This window comes from Micropterus salmoides, unplaced genomic scaffold (genome assembly GCF_014851395.1).
Source record: "Micropterus salmoides isolate LMB-PRFRI ecotype aquatic unplaced genomic scaffold, ASM1485139v1 Ms_hic_scaffold_1, whole genome shotgun sequence".
Taxonomy (NCBI): domain Eukaryota; kingdom Metazoa; phylum Chordata; class Actinopteri; order Centrarchiformes; family Centrarchidae; genus Micropterus; species Micropterus salmoides.
Window position 1 is genome coordinate 7,781,796 of NW_024040040.1, and position 19,723 is coordinate 7,801,518.

Below are 19,723 nucleotides of genomic sequence, written 5' to 3' on the forward strand. Positions count from 1 at the left end.
CTGACTGACTGGTTCATAATCTCAACATGTTTAACTGTGTCTCTTTGGATATCTGAATGCAGGCTTCTGTCTCTCTCTCTCTCTCTTAAACAAACACACACACGCACAAGAAACGCAAGTGGTGCTTAGCATGATAAGAGGCTCCTCTAATCTGGCTCAGGGCTAATTGCATCCTCATCATATCAATCAGCACGCCACTTACAGGCCTTCACCGCCCGGCCTTCACCGTCACTCTGCAAACTGGAGTGAGTCTGCACAGTTTCCATTTGTTGCTCTAATGAAATGACCCCCCTCTCTACTATTTAAAAATCATTACTGTGATCACAGTCATTTTGGCGCTGCTTGCCATTTGCTACACTTCAACAAAACCAGACGCAATCAGAACAAAACTTCATTACTTTGTATGGAGTAAATATAGTAGATGCTGTCTGATAAAGTGACTCAGCTAAGCAGAAGTTGAGTTTTCTCTTGCATTCCTGAAGGTGTTTTAATTTTCTTCTGTCAATCATTTAGAGAGAGTAGGTGTTATTACTTTGTATCCAAGGCTCATTTTGGAATTAAATGTGCTCTATCAATTATTTAGGCTTCTGCATTGCAGAATTATCTAATAAAACTATAGGTAAGAGATATTTAAAAGTTCACAATTTGTACCAGAAACTTTCTGCCAAAGAAAGGCTAATTACTCATAGACTCCATTCTCTTAATAACCTCTGCCTGTGAGCTCATGAGGAATACAAAATGCCAACACCTGCTGTAGTAGAATTGAGCATTGGCTAACAATAGAAAACTCCCATATGGTAGCTGAAATTATTTTGAAGCAAGGTACGTTCAGTCAAAATTCAGGGACAAGGACAGAACACCACTATATGCTGTCAGTTAATGACATTTCTTTCAGCCAACTGCGATCTACATGTTAGCAAATGTTCACACTAAACTAAAATACTGACTTTAATGATAAATAATGCACAAACAATTTTAAAAAAATCCTTTTGTATGTCATAACTGGAAGTATATGAGGATTCACTATTGAAACAAATTACTGCATTTTTGAGGTAGACCAAACCAAGAGTCTACAACCATGCAGCTCAACAACAAGCAAATATGCTCGCAATGAGAATGCTGCTGTTTAGCAGGTTTAATGTTCACCATCTTAGTTTAGGCTGTAAGCATGACAATCCTTGCCAATAAACCAAAAACCAAAGTACAGGATAAACTGACATTTTGACCTGATAATGATGCTACATGAAAAGTCTAAGGATCACCAAAGTTATTACAATTTATCATCTTTGGATTTTGACTACACATAATGCAAATAACCAAAGATATAGTTGTCAAGACATTCCACTCAAAACTACAAATGTTAAACTCATGGTGACACTAGAGGTCTTTACAAATTCCATGCCTTTTCTTATTTCTCAGCGCTAGATGTTCTGCTGTTTCCTCCCATAGGTAATCTTCGCCGTCACTTTTGCTGTCCCACCTGGTCAGAGTCCCTACATTTACACCTCTCACATCACCCCATCTGGCCAATGATTTTTCTGTCCAGGTTCCCGAAAGAATTTTTGCTTTTCTCCTATCTTAATACGGGTCTGTCTGAGTGAAACAGAGAGATCTTAATGCCTTCTGTAACCAACAAATAGTCCGGAAGGCAGCAAGTATTTTAGCCTCTCCAGGACATGCTCTGGTAGGTGAATTCTCTCTGTTGCCTTCTGGGGATCGTCATCCATTACCTGTGTACAAGACGAACCACCACTCCAAATCTTTTATCCCTTCAGCGATCAGAATTTTAAACTCCCTGTAGGGTTCTTTTAGGTGTCAAATGTGCACATACTGGCTGCTTGTATGTTGTGAATGTTTTGTGTGTTTTGCATGTACTGTTGCAAACATGCTGCTCTAAACTAATTGCCCCTAGTGGGATTAATAAAGTTAATTGAATTGAATTGTTTAGGACAGAGCGACAGACCGTCATTGCCATCTATAGAACCATGCTGCTAGTATGGCTATAAAAGGGGACTTACTCAGGAGCAGAAGCATATGACCTCAACAAATTCTATAGGCAGTCTCCATTTTACAATTATTTGTGATTTCTTTTCTTGACACCACCCTCTGGCCATTATTACATTTACTTCACCATGCTTGCTAAAGACCACAACTAACACTTTGGTTTTCTTAGTGTAATTAACTCTTAGTCTTGTTCATCTGCAAAACAGAAAATTCATATATATATATATATATATATATATATATATATATATAACTTTAGTCACAGACACACATTTTCCACCTTCTGAGAGCTTTTGTGAGCTTTTGTGGAAATACAAATTTCAACTTTCTCAGGAACAAAGAAAAACAGCCCTGCTTTCACAGCTTCACGGTTGGGCATTTTCTGCTTTCATTGCATTTTTAAAAGGATTCAAAAGGTCCAAGGTTGTAGGATTCCTTTAAATGACTGAATAAAATGTAATCTTTCAATAAAGTTAAAAAGTGAGAATCTGGACTTTTTCCCCCAAACAGTGATGATATTAAGAGCTTTATTACAAAATGAGAACTGAAACATTTGACTTGTCTTAACTTAAAATGACGAGAAACCCAAGACATATGTATATATACAAGGAACACATTCAATGAGATACTGAATGACAGTGATGTAATGTACATTTAGTCAAGTACTGTAAACATCCGAGGTACTTGTACTTTTATTTGAGTCTTTTCATGCCACTTTCTATTTCTACTCCAATACATTTCAGAGGGAAATATTATACTTTCTATTTTACTACAGTTATTTCAAAACACATTACAATGTTTGCATACAAAACATATACAGATCGTATAAAATATGGATAGAGGTTTTTGTTTTGTACATTTTAGATTTAGTTCAAATATTATGTACATGCTATCGGAGAGTTGAGTTCTGTAAAATATTTTGAAGGAACGTGCAATTTTACACACAAAATGGCGACATACAGACTCCTTTCATACTTGCCATGTATCAGATTCTCTTTATGTTGGAGCCCCTGAAATTTTGTATTACATCAATCAAATACTGTATTTTTAGCCCAAAGTATGGACACATCCGTATATGTATACTTTAGGAGACTGCCTGGTGCCCTCAAAACCACCCATTTTCCATTTTCTTTTCCATTTTCAAGGGGCAATAACGAAAAAAATATAACATGCTTGTGCCTTTCAATCATTTGGATTTGTTGTACACTGTTTTGTTTGTACCCCTACCAGGTGTCATGGCTCTAGGAGTTATGTGTCTGAAGATAGTGAACCCTAAATAAAAACCTCTGCAAAATATTTTACAGAACTTATTTTTTGGTCCCAAATAACATTTATAAGGTTTGAACACTTTTTTAACTGTAAACAAAACACACGTGATGTTATAAATTAAGCATTTAATTGATTAATCAAGTAGTCAAAATTACAAAATTAATTGGCAACTATTTATAATAAGTAATTGTTTATGCAAAAACATTACATGGTTCCAGCTTCACATATGTGATGATATGCAACTGTTCCTTTTTATTATCTCTTTTATAATTTAGATTTTTGTAAAATGTGTTGGACAAAACAGGCACTGTGAAGATGTCTCCTTGGGCTATGAGAATTTGCGATTGGCATATTTTCAGCATTTTTCAAACCAAACAATAAATCAAATTATTCGAGAAAATAATTAGCAGATAAATTCATAATGAAAATAATCATTTGTTGGAGTCTGATACAAAATAGTTTTGCTTTTGTAAAATAGTTTTACAAAATTTGCTCCACCTTAACCAACTACAATAAATCCTGCTTTTACATTAATGCATGAGTAAAAATAATCTAATGATAGAAAGTATAACATTCTCAGGAGTACTTTTACATTTAATACATTTAATATGTACATTTTCATACAAACCTTTACTTAAGTAACATTTCAGTGCAGGACTTTTACTTGTGTACTTGAGTTTTGTCACAGCATGGTATTAATGCTTTTACTAAAGGATCTGAATGCTTCCTCCACTACTGCAAATGACGATTTTCAAGAAGGGGTTGTTTCCCAAAAACAAATAAAAAGTGTATTGGAGATGACCACATGGCAGGGACATTACCCTCCACTGTACGGGATGTTTTCTTCTGTAGCAGAGCAGCGTAGTGTGGCCTGTGACATCCATTACAATGGAAATGACGACATGATGACTTATAATAACACCTCTCGCCCGCCTCTCTCATTTGACTGAAAATGGGGTCACCTCCCATTACTACGGGTAATAAATTACACTCTCTTACTGAAACAGAACATCAGGTTAAATATTATACCAGCCCAGCTAACAATACTCTTTCAATGTGTGTGTGTTGGTGTTGGTGTGTAAGTGTGTGTGTGTTGACACCGGCCAGGCATTGACTAATGGAGCTGATAATGAAACTTCTCCCTTAATTAAAAGGTCCCACGTTGAGCAGTGCACTGTGGTGAGACGCTGGACACACACACACAGGTACACACACACACAAGCGTGCAGTCTTAAGAACACTTTCACACACATGCATGCAATGTGAGATAATAGCAGACCGAGCGTTGAAGTATGAATGATATTGAAGCATGTAGCAAACAATCTCATTTAAAGCAGGTAATCCATTCACATCTGTGTACAGCGTGTGTGCATGTGCGTGTGTGTATATGAGGGGGTGTCTGTGTGTGCCACTGTGTTCCTACGATGCAGGATTCACTTCTCTATGCATTAATGCCTCTGAGAGTGCAATATTGTTCTGGGTGCACGAGTGTTCAATGAATGTATTTTCAGATGCTGTGTGAGTGTTTGTTTGTGTGTGTGTGTGTGCGTCTGCGGGTGTGTGTGTGTGTGTGCATCTCTGTATTAAGGCAATTTCTGGTCATTTTAATGTCCACTGTTCTTTTCATAGACAAATTATTTTAGGATATTTTAGTTACAAAGTATGTCCATCTCTCTGTCAATTAGTACCTTTAAGTGCAAACTAGTGTCTCGTCTAGCGTTTCCACTTAAATGTAGGACAGATATTGACAGTATTTCCAGAAAATTGGCCAAAGAAAATGTGAATTAATGCTTGGATTACATTGTAACGCCCTGTGTGAGTGTCACCTGTCTCTCTCTTTCTCTCTCTCTCTTTATTGTGGAGGAGGGGCTGATTGCAGTGGCTTTGGGCACCTGGGCTAATTGCCCTGTAGAGTATTTGGGACGGTTTTCTCATTCTGCAGGGAGCTGCTGTCAGGACCAGATCAGACCTCCCTGCGGCCGGCTCCTTGGTCTTCCATTTAGTTTGGTTTTCTTTGGTTGGACTGTTGCGTTGTGGTATTTGTTTTGTTTGCATGCTACAACACCTCCACACATACACTCACGCAACCATCATCCTGCACAGACACTACTGAAACCACAGACTACATACCTAATACATTAATTATGTTAATTTGAAGTAGCTATTGATTTGGCTTATTTTTGTTAAATAAACATATGTTAACCATTTACCATGGTGTGTCTCCCTTTTGTTGTGGCCTTTTGAGCCAGGTCATAACAACATCTACTACTGTTATGTGAAAATTAGGAGTTGGTTCATGAAAATATATGTTTCCACCTGTCTCTGTCAACTGATGTGTAGGAATAAGTAGGCTCTGACTTGAATCTCCCTACAATATTGCATGATCAATATTTGTTCTGGTTGGTTAGTCCACTGTAATATCTCAACAACTATTAAATGGATTGTATTGATATTTGGTATAGATATTCATGAACACCGGTGATTTTGTTGGTCCCCTGACTTTTCTAATAGCACCATCAACCTGTCACTTATCCAACACCTAATGGATGAAGCATTGTAAAGGCATGCTTCACCTGCAAAATGTCACTAAAAGAAATGTAAAATGACTGTTATTGCTCGTTCCTGTCCATTTAATGAATTGAAAATGCCGGCTGCAGCTTACTATCTTCATTCTCAGCATGTTGCTTGCTCATGGCACAATGTGGTCATTAATGGAGCGTAATCGGTTGTTTTTGGCAGCTGTCATTCCCTGAGCAATCATCTGAATTTATAGCCGACACTATACAGAAAATTCCTAAAATGGCCCAGCTCTTGGCCCTGTGGATGAGCTGACATCCTTACTTTCATTTTTTATTTCATATATATCAATAGAGTTTTACCTCTAGGTGAGTTGAGGATGTTACAATCTGATCTTATCCCCATTTTGATCATATTATATTATGATGATGCATTGAGCACAAGTGACATGGTTATTCATGTCCTTACATACGTGACTTTTTTGCAGATGTATGAGCAAATTAACCATGCAGTTATAGAATGTGAGGCAGCCAGAAGTCAATTAATTATTACAGCAGTGGGTTTATTTTATGTAAAATGCATGCAAAAGGTGTCCACGGAACAGACCTTTAACAGTACATTGGACATCAGCACGTGTATGCTTTCTATTATACAGTGGGTACGGAAAGTATTCAGACCCCTTTAAATTTTTCACTCTTTGTTTCATTGCAGCCATTTTCCAAAAATCAAAAAAGTTCATTTTATTTCTCAGTAATGTACACTCAGCACCCCATCTTGACAGAAAAAAACAGAAATGTAGAAATTTTTGCAAATTTATTAAAAAAGAAAAACTGAAATATCACATGGTCATAAGTATTCAGACCCTTTGCTCAGTATTTAGTAGAAGCACCCTTTTGATCTAATACAGCCATGAGTCGTTTTGGGAAAGATGCAACAAGTTTTTCACATCTGGATTTGGGTATCCTCTGCCATTCCTCCTTGCAGATCCTCTCCAGTTCTGTCAGGTTGGATGGTAAACGTTGGTGGACAGCCATTTTCAGGTCTCTCCAGAGATGCTCAATTGGGTTTAAGTCAGGGCTCTGGCTGGGCCATTCAAGAACAGCCACGGAGTTGTTGTGAAGCCACTCCTTCGTTATTTTAGCGGTGTGCTTAGGGTCATTGTCTTGTTGGAAGGTAAACCTTCGGCCCAGTCTGAGGTCCAGAGCACTCTGGAAAAGGTTTTCGTCCAGGATATCCCTGTACTTGGCCGCATTCATCTTTCCCTCGATTGCAACCAGTCGTCCTGTCCCTGCAGCTGAAAAACACCCCCACAGCATGATGCTGCCACCACCATGCTTCACTGTTGAGACTGTATTGGACAGGTGATGAGCAGTGCCTGGTTTTCTCCACACATACCGCTTAGAATTAAGGCCAAAAAGTTCTATCTTGGTCTCATCAGACCAGAGGATCTTATTTATCACCATCTTGGAGTCCTTCAGGTGTTTTTTAGCAAACTCCATGCGGGCTTTCATGTGTCTTGCACTGAGGAGAGGCTTCCGTCGGGCCACTCTGCCATAAAGCCCCGACTGGTGGATTGCTGCAGTGATGGTTGACTTACTACAACTTTCTCCCATCTCCCGACTGCATCTCTGGAGCTCAGCCACAGTGACCTTAGGGTTCTTCTTTACCTCTCTCACCAAGGCTCTTCTCCCCCGATAGCTCAGTTTGGCCGGACGGCCAGCTCTAGGAAGGGTTCTGGTCGTCCCAAACGTCTTCCATTTGAGGATTATGGAGGCCACTGTGCTCTTAGGAACCTTAAGTGCAGCAGAAATTTTTTTGTAACCTTGGCCAGATCTGTGCCTTGCCACAATTCTGTCTCTGAGCTCTTCAGGCAGTTCCTTTGACCTCATGATTGTCATTTGCTCTGACATGCACTGTGAGCTGTAAGGTCTTATATAGACAGGTGTGTGGCTTTCCTAATCAAGTCCAATCAGTATAATCAAACACAGCTGGACTCAAATGAAGGTGTAGAACCATCTCAAGGATGATCAGAAGAAATAGACAGCACCTGAGTTAAATATGAGTGTCACGGCAAAGGGTCTGAATACTTATGACCATGTGATATTTCAGTTTTTCTTTTTTAATAAATTTGCAAAAATTTCTACATTTCTGTTTTTTTCTGTCAAGATGGGGTGCTGAGTGTACATTACTGAGAAATAAAATGAACTTTTTTGATTTTTGGAAAATGACTGCAATGAAACAAAGAGTGAAAAATTTAAAGGGGTCTGAATACTTTCCGTACCCACTGTATATGAACATCGTTGTGCGTCTGAGCGACTGTGCGTAAAATTGCATATATATGTGTGTGCTGTCAGACAAAGTGAGTCAGTTTGTGAAAATTAGCAGGCAGGGCAGTAAGAAGTCAAAGACTGATGGAAAGAAAGACACAATCAATAGCCCATTTAAACCGATGTTCTGCTGCTGGTACCTGCGGCAGCTTCACTCACACATACACACACACACACGCACGGACAAAGTTATGCATGGACACAAACATATATACTCATGACTCATGTACACAGCCACGTGCATGTCATTAAAGTGACTCATCAGTATCAATAGATTAAACTTAGTTTGAAAGAGGTGTCAGACTGAAGAGAAAGAGAGGAAATCAAGAGGAGAGGTGGTAATGAGAAGGAAAGGAAATCCCAGGAAGAGAAAACAGATTGAACAAGGCCTGAAACTAAAATAAAGACAATGAGGAGAGACTACAGGTAGAAAGGAAATGAAAAAAGAAAATGTAAAATAGAGAGCAACAGAGAAGAAAGCCAGACAGTACAGAGAGAGCAAAGTAAAGATAGATAGTACAGCTCAGAGATAGATAAAGGCAAGGCAAGTTTATTTGTATAGCACATTTCAACAACAAGGCAATTCAAAGTGCTTGACATAAAACATAAAAGCAACATAGGGAAATCGGGGGAAAAAACAACACATTGAAATATAATTTTTAAAAGGGTGAAAAAGAAAAGAAAAACAGGATAAAATAAATTTTAACGAGTTAAATAGGAAATTAAAACAGGACACTAAAAGTCACAGTGCAGTATTGACCTAGAGCCATTTGATTAAATTAAAAGCAGTGGTCAAAAGAAAAGTCTTCAATCTTGATTTAAAAGAACTGAGAGTTTCAGCAGATGTGCAGTTTTCTGGGAGTTTGTTCCTGATATATGGATCAAAAAACTGAACGCTGAACGCTTCTGATTGTTTAGTTTTGACTCTAGGGACAGACCTTTCCCAGACGACCTGAGAGGTCTGGATGGTTCATAACGTAGCAGAAGATCAGCAATGTATTTTGGCCCTAAACCATTCAGTACTCTATAAACCAAAAGCATGATTTTGAAATCAGTTATTTGACAGACAGGAAGCCAGTTTAAAGACCTCAGAACTGGAGTGATGTGATCCACTTTTTTGGTCTTAGTAAAAAGAAAAGAGAAAAGGTTAAGAGAAAGAGAAGCACAGAAACCCGGAGGACACAAAGTGAAAGACAGAAAGGAAGATGGAGCATCAGTCTCAAACAAGTTTCCATGACCAGAGGCAAGGCTACAGAAAATATCTATGTGACAGCAGAAAATCATTTTACCAAATTGAAAAACAGCCTCTAAATGTACAGTGTTGTAGGAATTGAGGCTTTGGGACTCCAGGTAACACATAATCAGAGGATGTGGTTACATGACACACCACAACACGCGTAGTCTGTACTGAACACATTTACAATCTTGGCTCATATTTTCTGGAAAACAAGCAAGTTTTTTTGTTTGTTTTTTTGCCTGAGATGAAAGTGTTTTTGTCCTGCTACAAAATCAGCGTGATTGCAGCGAATTTGAGGAACAACAGAATACAATGCAAACCAGCCTGGATTTGCTATTGCATTCGGAAGCTATCCTCCACTTGATCAAAAGATTGTTTCTCAAAATGTGCTTCCACATATCGGAGAAGATCAGCTGAGTTCATATAGAGCGGCATATCTCAGCCCCGCCATGCCTTTCATGTTTATATCACAAAACGATTGCTTCAAAAGCACTGGAACGACTTCAACACACTCTGTCAGTGGCTTCAATAAGAGTGCCACTTCTTTAGACATAAAACTGGCTACATAAAAACACTGACCACTATACAAACAAAAAATCAATGTCCTGTGTACAGGAGAGGCAGCACTGCCAGGTCTGGAGTGTTGTTTCCAGGTACAAAAGTTGTATAAAGCCTTTTGCGTCTGCAGAGGGAGCGTGTGGCTGTTATAATCTTATCAAATGTTATCGAATGAATGGAAAATTAATGTAAAATTTACTTCAAAGCATGGATCACTTCCTGTTGGCTCAGAGGCATTGCGAGGCTACCTAGCCGACCAAACACAGTTCTAACGGTCCACGTGGCCTCGACGTGTACTTACATTTTTGAGGAGGTGTACGCCAGGCTACGGCGCAGGCTACGGTGCAGGCTACGGTGCAGGCTACGACGCAGGCTACGACACAGGCAACGGCATATAGGCTACGACACAGGCTACGGCATATAGGCTACGACACAGGCTACGGCATATAGGCTACGACACAGGCTACGACACAGGCTACGACACAGGCTACGGCATATAGGCTACGACACAGGCTACGGCATATAGGCTACGACACAGGCTACGACACAGGCTACGACGCAGGCTACGACACAGGCTACGGCATATAGGCTACGACGCAGGCTACGACACAGGCTACGGCATATAGGCTACGACACAGGCTACAGCATATAGGCTACGACACAGGCTACGACACAGGCTACGACACAGGCTACGACACAGGCTACGGCATATAGGCTACGACACAGGCTACGGCATATAGGCTACGACACAGGCTACGGCATATAGGCTACGACACAGGCTACGACACAGGCTACGACACAGGCTACGGCATATAGGCTACGACACAGGCTACGGCATATAGGCTACGACACAGGCTACGGCATATAGGCTACGACACAGGCTACGACACAGGCTACGGCACAGGCTACGGCATATAGGCTACGACACAGGCTTCGACACATAGGCTTTGACACAGGCTACGCCATTGAGTTTTTCCCACAGGCTGCTAGCCGTCCTACAGTGAAGTCAAACACGTGTTGATTATGAGCCTTTCTAGCTGAAGATAATGGAACAATCTCTATGGTTGCGTTTAGACTGCAGGTGACCCAAATCTGATTTTTTTACTCATATATAACTCAGATTTCTTTATAATAGTGTGAACAATCCAAGTCACATTGGAGCGGATCTTTTCCAGTCTGGATTTGGGCCACTTTCAAATGTTGTCCAAATCAGATACAGGTCGTTTTCTTTTTTAAATGGAACCTCAGTCTGGACAGTCAGATCGGAATTCATGCGACTCTGACGTCACTCCGGAGCGACTGTCGTCACAATTCTGCGCCAGTGGGAGCCGAGGTGAACAAAGAAGCTCAACAAAATAATTATAAATACATCTCTCTATCCTCTTCCTCATCCTTGTCCTACTTTGCTCATGAATTCCCTTTCTTCCACCTGAAATCAATTTAAATTTAAGTCATAGTTGCCAAGCTCAATGGCCTTCATGTTTACTTCCTTATGACAGTGTGCTGCGTGTGATGTTGTATTATTCTTTTGTGTATGCGGGTCACTTTCAGGCCTTTGGCCACATCACACAGGAGTCTTATATGGGCCACATTTACAAAATAAAGTGAAAAATCAATCTGTGTAACGTAAAGTGCGCAAATTACTAATGCAGGAAAAGGCTTTATTGAAAGATTTCTATTCACCTATTGCTTCATACTTTTCAGAACAAAACTCTTCAATTGATCTCAACATATACTTGTCTCTGTTCCCTGGAGAAAAATGCCTGAACACCTCCTGTTGAGAAGGAAGCAGCGCTAGCAACAGTACTTGGAGTTAACTAGACAGTCGGACAGGACAGCAGGAGACAGTCATCAGACCTGCGGCACACCTAGCGCCCGCCAAACCTCAGCACTTGACAAAAAGTTAAAAAAGAAAAAAAGGAAAAGGAGAGTGGAGCTGTGTGCACACACAACACAAGCGGCAGCATCAAAGCAGCTGTCCGGCTAATAGAGTCTGCTGAAACTAGGTGGGAGGGGGGAGTTTGATCCAACATGCAGTGTACTTTCAACCCATCAGTTTCTCAGCTAATGATGGCGAGAGAAACTGGAATGTTGTTTTGATCCGTCATGGAAGCCAGCTGGGGCCTGTCAGCAGAACAGAGCTCAGTGAAACTACAGAGGCTCGGGAAACGATTGGACAAACAAAGTCCAGGAGGTAAAAAAACCCCTGAGCTCTAACCTCGACTAAGTAAAGAGCTCACCGTCATGAAATATGGGTGAAGATTTTGTCTTCCTAACATAACGGGTGATATACAGAGGTGGGTAGAGTGGCCAAAAACTAAGTAAAGTAAAAGTTTATAATAACAAGTAGTAGTCAAGATAACTACTTAAGTAGGCGTACAAAAATATCTACTGGAAAACAAACACTTTTCCACTTTTCATTTTAGTATATGTGGACATGACTAACGTAACTTTAAAGAAGTGAATATATGTGTTTATAGTCAATTGACAAGCAAGTCAAATTAGTGAGATCCACTTACAGTATAGGCTTTTCACCAAATAATAAAACACTAACATACCATCTAAAAAGAAGTAAAAGGAGCACACTTTTCTAACTTACAGAATCGTGTGAGTAATCATTACTTTTAAAAACTATCTAACACATTTGTAATACTAAGTAGAATATGAGACCAAGAGTAAACTAGCGGGTACAAAAAGTTTTGCAATCTGGCTTCAGCCTGAAGCCGCCAGTCGTCTGCAGTGGTTCTAACATATTTCTTTGGGGCCGTCAAAATTACTTCCAAAAAAAGAGTAATTTTGTTGAAACGCTGACAGTCATGTCCACATAAAATATTAATTTGCCTTGCTGCTCTCACCTAGGTGTCAGTATGTTGCACCGTTTAACTGACCTCTACCTAACCGGAGCTAGCTGCAGTCTGTTAGCCCAAACAGTATGGCTTTCAGTATGTTTTAAATATAACACTAAACAAAAAAGAATATGAAGCTAAATATATTGCTAAAAACTACAACCTGGTTGATGTTACAGAAAGTGATGGTGTGATGTTTCATTCATCTGAGCCGTATATAGCAGACAGAAAAATTTATTCAAGACAAAATGAACCTAGAGCAGATTGTGGAGGACTTTGCGGCCCACATGATTCACAGAATGCCGTTCAGACAGGTGGGTATAATAAACTCTATTCTTGTGGAACTGTGCAGCAATATATGTGTGTTTGTGGGCTCGCTCAATAATGCTTATTGCACCCTCCATGGTGAGTATAGACTTTTTATTTATTATCGTCCATTTTTGTTTAATTGTCTGAGTTTTGTCCTCTTTTATGGTTAATTCTAGTGAGGCTGTACAGACAACCTGCACGTTTCTAAGGAACAAAAACACAAGTGAGAAACACATTTACACAACATCACTGTATCACCAGTATGGCACAGCCTCTGAGGAGGAACTGAGCCCACACTTCAAACAGCACATAAAATCTTCCTGTTCTGTGTTGCTAGAGAAAGAGTTCAAAATAAATAAAAAGATCCAAGTTTCGACACAGCATCATTTATGTCCTCCTTAATGGCTTTTGCTTTCAAAGTGGAGAAGGACAAAGAGAGCACTCTCCTCAGGAAGCAAATACAAATCCATAAAAACATTTGAGTCATTACGTTCCATTTACATTTTAGGCATTTAGCAGATGTCTTACCAAACCTGCAAATGTTAAATAAGCTTAAGGTCTTGGTTCATCAAATTTGCAAACAGCCAAATAATAAGGAGGGAAAAGGCAAGACAGAAGGCAAAAAATCAAATGTCCCTGAAATAATTATGTATTATTAAAAAAGCAAAAAGCCAGATTAATGCTTGAGATAAAGCAAGAAAACAGCTAAAGTAATAGTCTCCTAAATATGTTTGATCAAATCTTCAACAGATTCCAGACTGTTAGTCTTGGGTGTCTCACACCACTGGACGCCGGTGGTGGTTTCTCAGCTTCACAGTTAATAGACCTCAGTGGAACTGCTGTAGGTAGCATAACTACTGTTTGCACCAGTACATTTAAGCTTTCATGTTGAACTCCAGAAGGAATTGAAGAAATTAGGTCCCTAGAGAGGACACACACAGTGTTTCAGACAGTGCGTTTTGTAATGGAGCCCTGAATTCAAAGTATGGCCTAGTTATTGTCTGGTCAGTCCCTGTGTCTTATCACCTGTGGAAGAGTGTAACACAGCACTTCCTGCACAACAAAGCAGCACTACTTAAGAAGTTTTCAATTTCCTGTCCTGAACCTTCGGAAGCATGTACAATTTTCCTATTTACAGTACAAGAAACTTCTTACAAAAAAAACAACAATGTTTTTTAGAGCATAAATCACCAGAAACCTAAAAAACAAATTCTGACACTACAATAGGTCATGCTGACTTACCACTCTTCACCTCTGCTGTGTTGAGATTCATAAAACCACAACTCCAGTAAATTTATATTCTCCTATCTCCTTTCCAAATGGAAGCAGCCCACTGGATATAGGCTTCTACTTCCGTTGCAAACTAGCTGCCGGCTACCCAAATTAGATGCTTAATCCAGTTTGTTCACATGTACAGTTTGTACATTTAGCATATGTGTAGAAGTAGCAAGATCCCCCATTATATTGTCAGTCAATTCTGGATAGACTGGATTCCGCCTGTATTACTACAACAAATGACTCTTATCAACATTGCCGTGCTAGAGACTTTGTTTCACCTCCTTAAAATCTCAATGAAATGCTCTCTGGGCATTTTTTTAATATGTGTTTATTTCCGCTAAAATACAATCATACTATTATTAAAACGATAAGTAATATGTGTTTGTTATTACCAAGATGCAGGCAGCTAATTGGTTAGCTAACAAAACAGCTATTAGTTAGCTTGCTGGTTGCCATGCGAGTACAGTAGATTCCAATGAATTTATCTTTAATAGCTAATCTGTGGATATTATTTTTGTGTTTACGTTAAGTCAGAACCAAAAAGCAATTGAAAAGTACAATTAAAGTTTAAATTGAAAGCTCTAAAGAGGCCTTGTGCTGTTTCGCTGGGGGCGAATGCAACATTAGCATGACCTGCGGTCAGAATGACCACAATAAAGAGAAACAGACCCAGGTTGAACAACAGCAGAAGTTTCCTTCAACAAACTTAAGTTGTTAAATACATTTTCTCAATAACAAGCAAATTGTGACCCAAAAAATAATGTTTCCAATCAACCAACCAACCAAGCAATCTAGTTTCACCACTGTTAAATGTGGAGGCACTGTCTACTACGATATGCTCATTACTAAGCAGAAGGGAAGTTAAAGTTGTGTTACACTGAAAATTAAACTATAAATCTCCATATATAAGCAGTGATTTCTTTAACAGCTAATGTAATCCTCTTCTGCTATGCAAATGAATTTGACATCACACAAAGGGTGACGCTTCTTTATCACTTGGCCTGCACGGGCTGCTGTGATACACTTGATTTATAATCTTCCAGCCATAAATCTTTTTACAAGAACTCATCCTGTGGTATTTTACACTCAAGCACACCATTGTTAAATCACCTCCATCATGTCTGTATGGAATATGCTTTAGATTAATTTTATGGCTCAGCTGTTAGCATGCCAACCTTTCCGTAGCACTGCTGTATTCTCAGTGGAAGAGCGAAGATCACATTCAAATGAAATGATAATTAACTGAGTCTGACGCAAATGTCATTTACAGTATATCTGCCTGGAGAGTATGCAGAACTTGCACTTAAAATGTATTTATAATAGACTGGCACTTTGTGATAGATAAATTCATGGTAACTGTCCGATCGATCGTGGAGGCCAGTCTCAACAGGCCTGTCACCTTCCTAATGGAGCTCAGTGAAAGTGTAAGCAAAGAAGCCCCCGCGAGGGCAAACAAGTGATCCGTCTCCATTGTTGGCGTGGCCTGGCGCAACAGGCATGTTTGTCGCTGTTTTGGCACCGGCTGCCTAGCAACCGTCACAGCCATTAGCCACGGAAGGAATCTGAGACCAAATCCAATCAGATCAGGTCATTACTGAGAGATGAGATGGTGAGGAAGTGATGGAGAGAGGGAGGACAGAGAGGGGAGATGGCTGGAGAGAAAGAGAGAGAGGAGGTGGAAACAGATGAAGAGAGGAGAGGAGAAGGAGAGAGAAAGAGGGAGTGAGAGCAGGAGAGAAAGAGAGAGAGATACAAAGATGACTGGAAAGTGAGAGGCATGGATGACAAGCTGATGTCAGCCTCAATGTCAATTAGCAGCACCATACACACTTAGGCAAACACACTTATAAACTAATGTCAGCCTCAGTTTCACACACTGTTTTTTGTTCACCTAATCTAGAGACCGCTCTCTCTGCCACATACACACACACAAACACACATCCTGGTAGTGCACACACGGACACACATTTTGCCAGAATGTAGCAGCCACCGAAAGATCCTCAGACAGAAAAAACTAAGAGCTCTGTGTGTGTGTGTGTGTGTGTGTGTGTGTGTGTGTGTGTGTGTGTGTGTGTGTGTGTGTGTGTCACATTTCAAACTAAGGCTGCCACAGATGTACTCCAGCCCTTTCTCTTCAGCTGGAGAGGCACAGATGGGCTGAACCACTGCTATAATGTTGTGTGTCAGTGTGTGTGTGTGTGTGTGTGTCTGTGTGTGTGAGTCTGCAGCTGTCCAGGAAAAAATACATTTACAAGCTCCAAAATGTAGAGCTGATACCCATCATCCGCAGCCAGAGAGCAGGAGAAAGACAGTGAGAGCAAGAGAACACAAGAAAATTGGAGAAGGGATGGACTGCGGGGAGGGAGATGGTAATAAAAAACAGACATGTACCATGCTTCAGAGAGAGAAACACTTTTGACTTTTACCCTGATTTACAAAAACATATCCACCAGCTGCCAATCATAGCAATGTACACCACACTGTTTTGAAATATAAAACAATAACCCCTCTAGACATTTCTGCCTCTCATGGACTCATAGAATTTGTTGTGGGGAAAAAAAAGCTTCAATATACAAACTTGCCAGATTATATTCAATCTTGCAAGGTGGAGAAAATCTACGCAAAGAGGTGTAAAGTAACAAAAAACACAAATTACTCCATCCGAGACTGGATTCTGATTAGACTGGTTATCAGTCAACCGTGTAACAAAAGATGGTATTACAGGATTAGCTGCAGCTGCAGTGTACCAATTCAGCCTTTAAAGTCCCTGTAAACTGTAAGTATTGCTCTATGGCAATTATAATGTCTTATTATTTATTAAAGATTTAAACTTCCAAAAACTAATACTAAGTACCTAAGTTAATCTGTTTTATCACAACTGTGTGGGGGTTGTTTGATCAGTCTGTCATCAGGTTCTGATTACAAATTTGCTAAATTCTGATTGGTGCAAGGATTTATGTGGTGTTTTGCTGTTTTGCAGAGTAATGACTCCTGTTATTTTTGTTTGATTTGGTTCTAACAAATAAACGCGCAGTTACCTTTTTCATCCGGTGCCTCCCATCCTTACTTCCGTCACTTAACATCAATGGTTACTCCCTAATCCCCTACTGGGACGTAACAGAAGCCCATTGCGATCTTCTCACAAGAAGTAGACACTAAGGCATCTACACTACAGTACATATGCCTTTTTAATATAGACGGAGATCAATTTTGATACGCAGCTAAAATGCTGGTGTTGATGGAGATCATATTAAAATGAAAATGTAGTAGTGTAGATGTAGCCTTAATCCTGTAGAGGTGACACACAATCACAGATGCAGGTGTGTTCCACAAAACACAGCGCTTGCCCACATTTGGATCTGGTTTGACCCGAGATCAGAGAGAGAAAGATGACAGATGAGGAACGGCCAGAGAAAAAAAGAAGGGAAGGACAGACGACAGAGACATAGGAATGAAAAATAAAGCAAGGTAATGTACTATGCCTCAGGGAGACAAAGAGAATTAAAGAGAGAAAACAGAAAGAGAAAACAGAGAGGTACAGTAATAAATTAGTGTGACACGGGAAATATAAAAATTAAATGCAACATGTGAGAGAGATGACTCAAGACTTATTTCCCCTGGCTGGTAAACCCCTGTTATACTGTACATCCACACCCCCGCTGATGGAAACATATGGTGCTGTGTGAGTGCGTGAGCAGACACTAAAGAGTGTGTGGGAAAACGTGCGATGTCTAACTGTGTCTGTGTGAAAGCGGTGCGTGACTGTGTGTGTGTGTGTGTGTGTGTGTGTGGGTCCGTTACCTGCAGCCAAACAGAGTTAGGACAGAAAATGTGACTTGGGAGCAGTAATATTTGATTTTGCTGCTATTTCTGTAGAAATGTTGATGTCAACAAATTGACACAAACACACACACACACACACACACACACACACACAGCAGTGGGAATCTAAAGCTGCTGACAGACAAAAGTACTGAGGCCATTGCACCTGCTAAAGCAGCACATGGCTAAACCAACAGCCTCGTCACCCCCTCTCTCACTTTATTTCTCCCACGATTCAAATCACTTGGTCCCTAACCAGCAAAACACAGTGGATCCGATCCACATGTGCATACCGACACAAAACACTTGGAATTCCCTACAGAACAATTCAACTGAGCTAAACAAACACAGATAAAAAAACACTTTTTCGCTCTTGTTTATTCATTAAAGTTCGGAGTAAACACAAGAACTTTAGAATGAACAGCACCTTTATCTTCAATCTCAAATACATTTATTGGAGCTCCTTCTTAACTTTTTTGCAACATTCACGCAGCTCAAGCAGTGCTGGACAACACTTTTTTCGCTGTGATCAATGAACAATAAGTAATATCTATGGCTTGGGTTACCTGTTGCTGCACATGGAGAACAGACTGAGGCAACGAAGGGAAAAATGATCGCGGACCAGAGTCCTGGTCAGGCTGAGGAAACATACAAGCTGGCCTCCTTTACTAACAAATGTTCAGTCACTGCATAATAAGCTGGACAAACATTATGGTTTTCACAGAGGTTTGGGGATGAGCAAAGGGTTAGGCGTCTGCTTCATGATCAACAACCACTCGTGCTCAGATGTGGAGATCATTTCTGTGGCCTGTTCCCAGATCTCCTTATGATCGGATGCTGTCCTTACCAAGTCCTGGACAGGCTGTATGGAGTTCTTGACATGACCGAGTCCTCATGGCCGGTGGCTACTTTTATTGTCTGGGACAATGGGAATTTAACAACGCCAAACTGAGTAAAGTCCTGCTGAGATATCACCAACACATCAGCTGTTCTATGCGCAGTGGTTCCATGCTCAACCATGTATACACATCTTCAGGGAACAATATAAGGCCCTCCCTCGCCCCTGATGCTGCCTGCCTATTGGCACAACCTCAAGCAAGACACTAATATACTAATAACCCTGTTAAAAAAGATAAATAAAATTTCAGTTCAATTAATTATATATATATATATATATATATATATATATATATATATATATATATATAGATTTGAACTGACTGAATGCTTGTCTAGGATTGATTCTGATCTTCTGCTTCGTTATGAGGTCTGTTTTCAGTCCCCAGGGTCAAAAACAAACATGGAGAAGCAGCGTTCAGTTTTTATGCTCCATATAACTGGAACAAACTCCCAGAAAACTGCAGGTCTGCTTAAACTCTCAGTTCTTTTATATCTAAACTGAACACCTCTTTTCACCACTGTCTTTAATTGAATCAAATTTAAGGCTGTAGATTAATATTTTACACAGCACAGTAACTTTTACTGTCTCGTTTTATCCTGTTTTTATTTAACTCTTTTAAAAAGTGTATTGCTTTTATGTTTTAAGTAAAGCACTT

The 19,723-nt window shown here is 39.9% G+C and overlaps 1 protein-coding gene across 11 annotated transcripts in view; it reads right to left on the reverse strand.

Moving 5' to 3' along the window:
* Window positions 1-19,723, reverse strand: part of dmd (dystrophin) — a 343,068-nt gene that overhangs the window by 239,728 nt on the left and 83,617 nt on the right. The window lies entirely within an intron of this gene.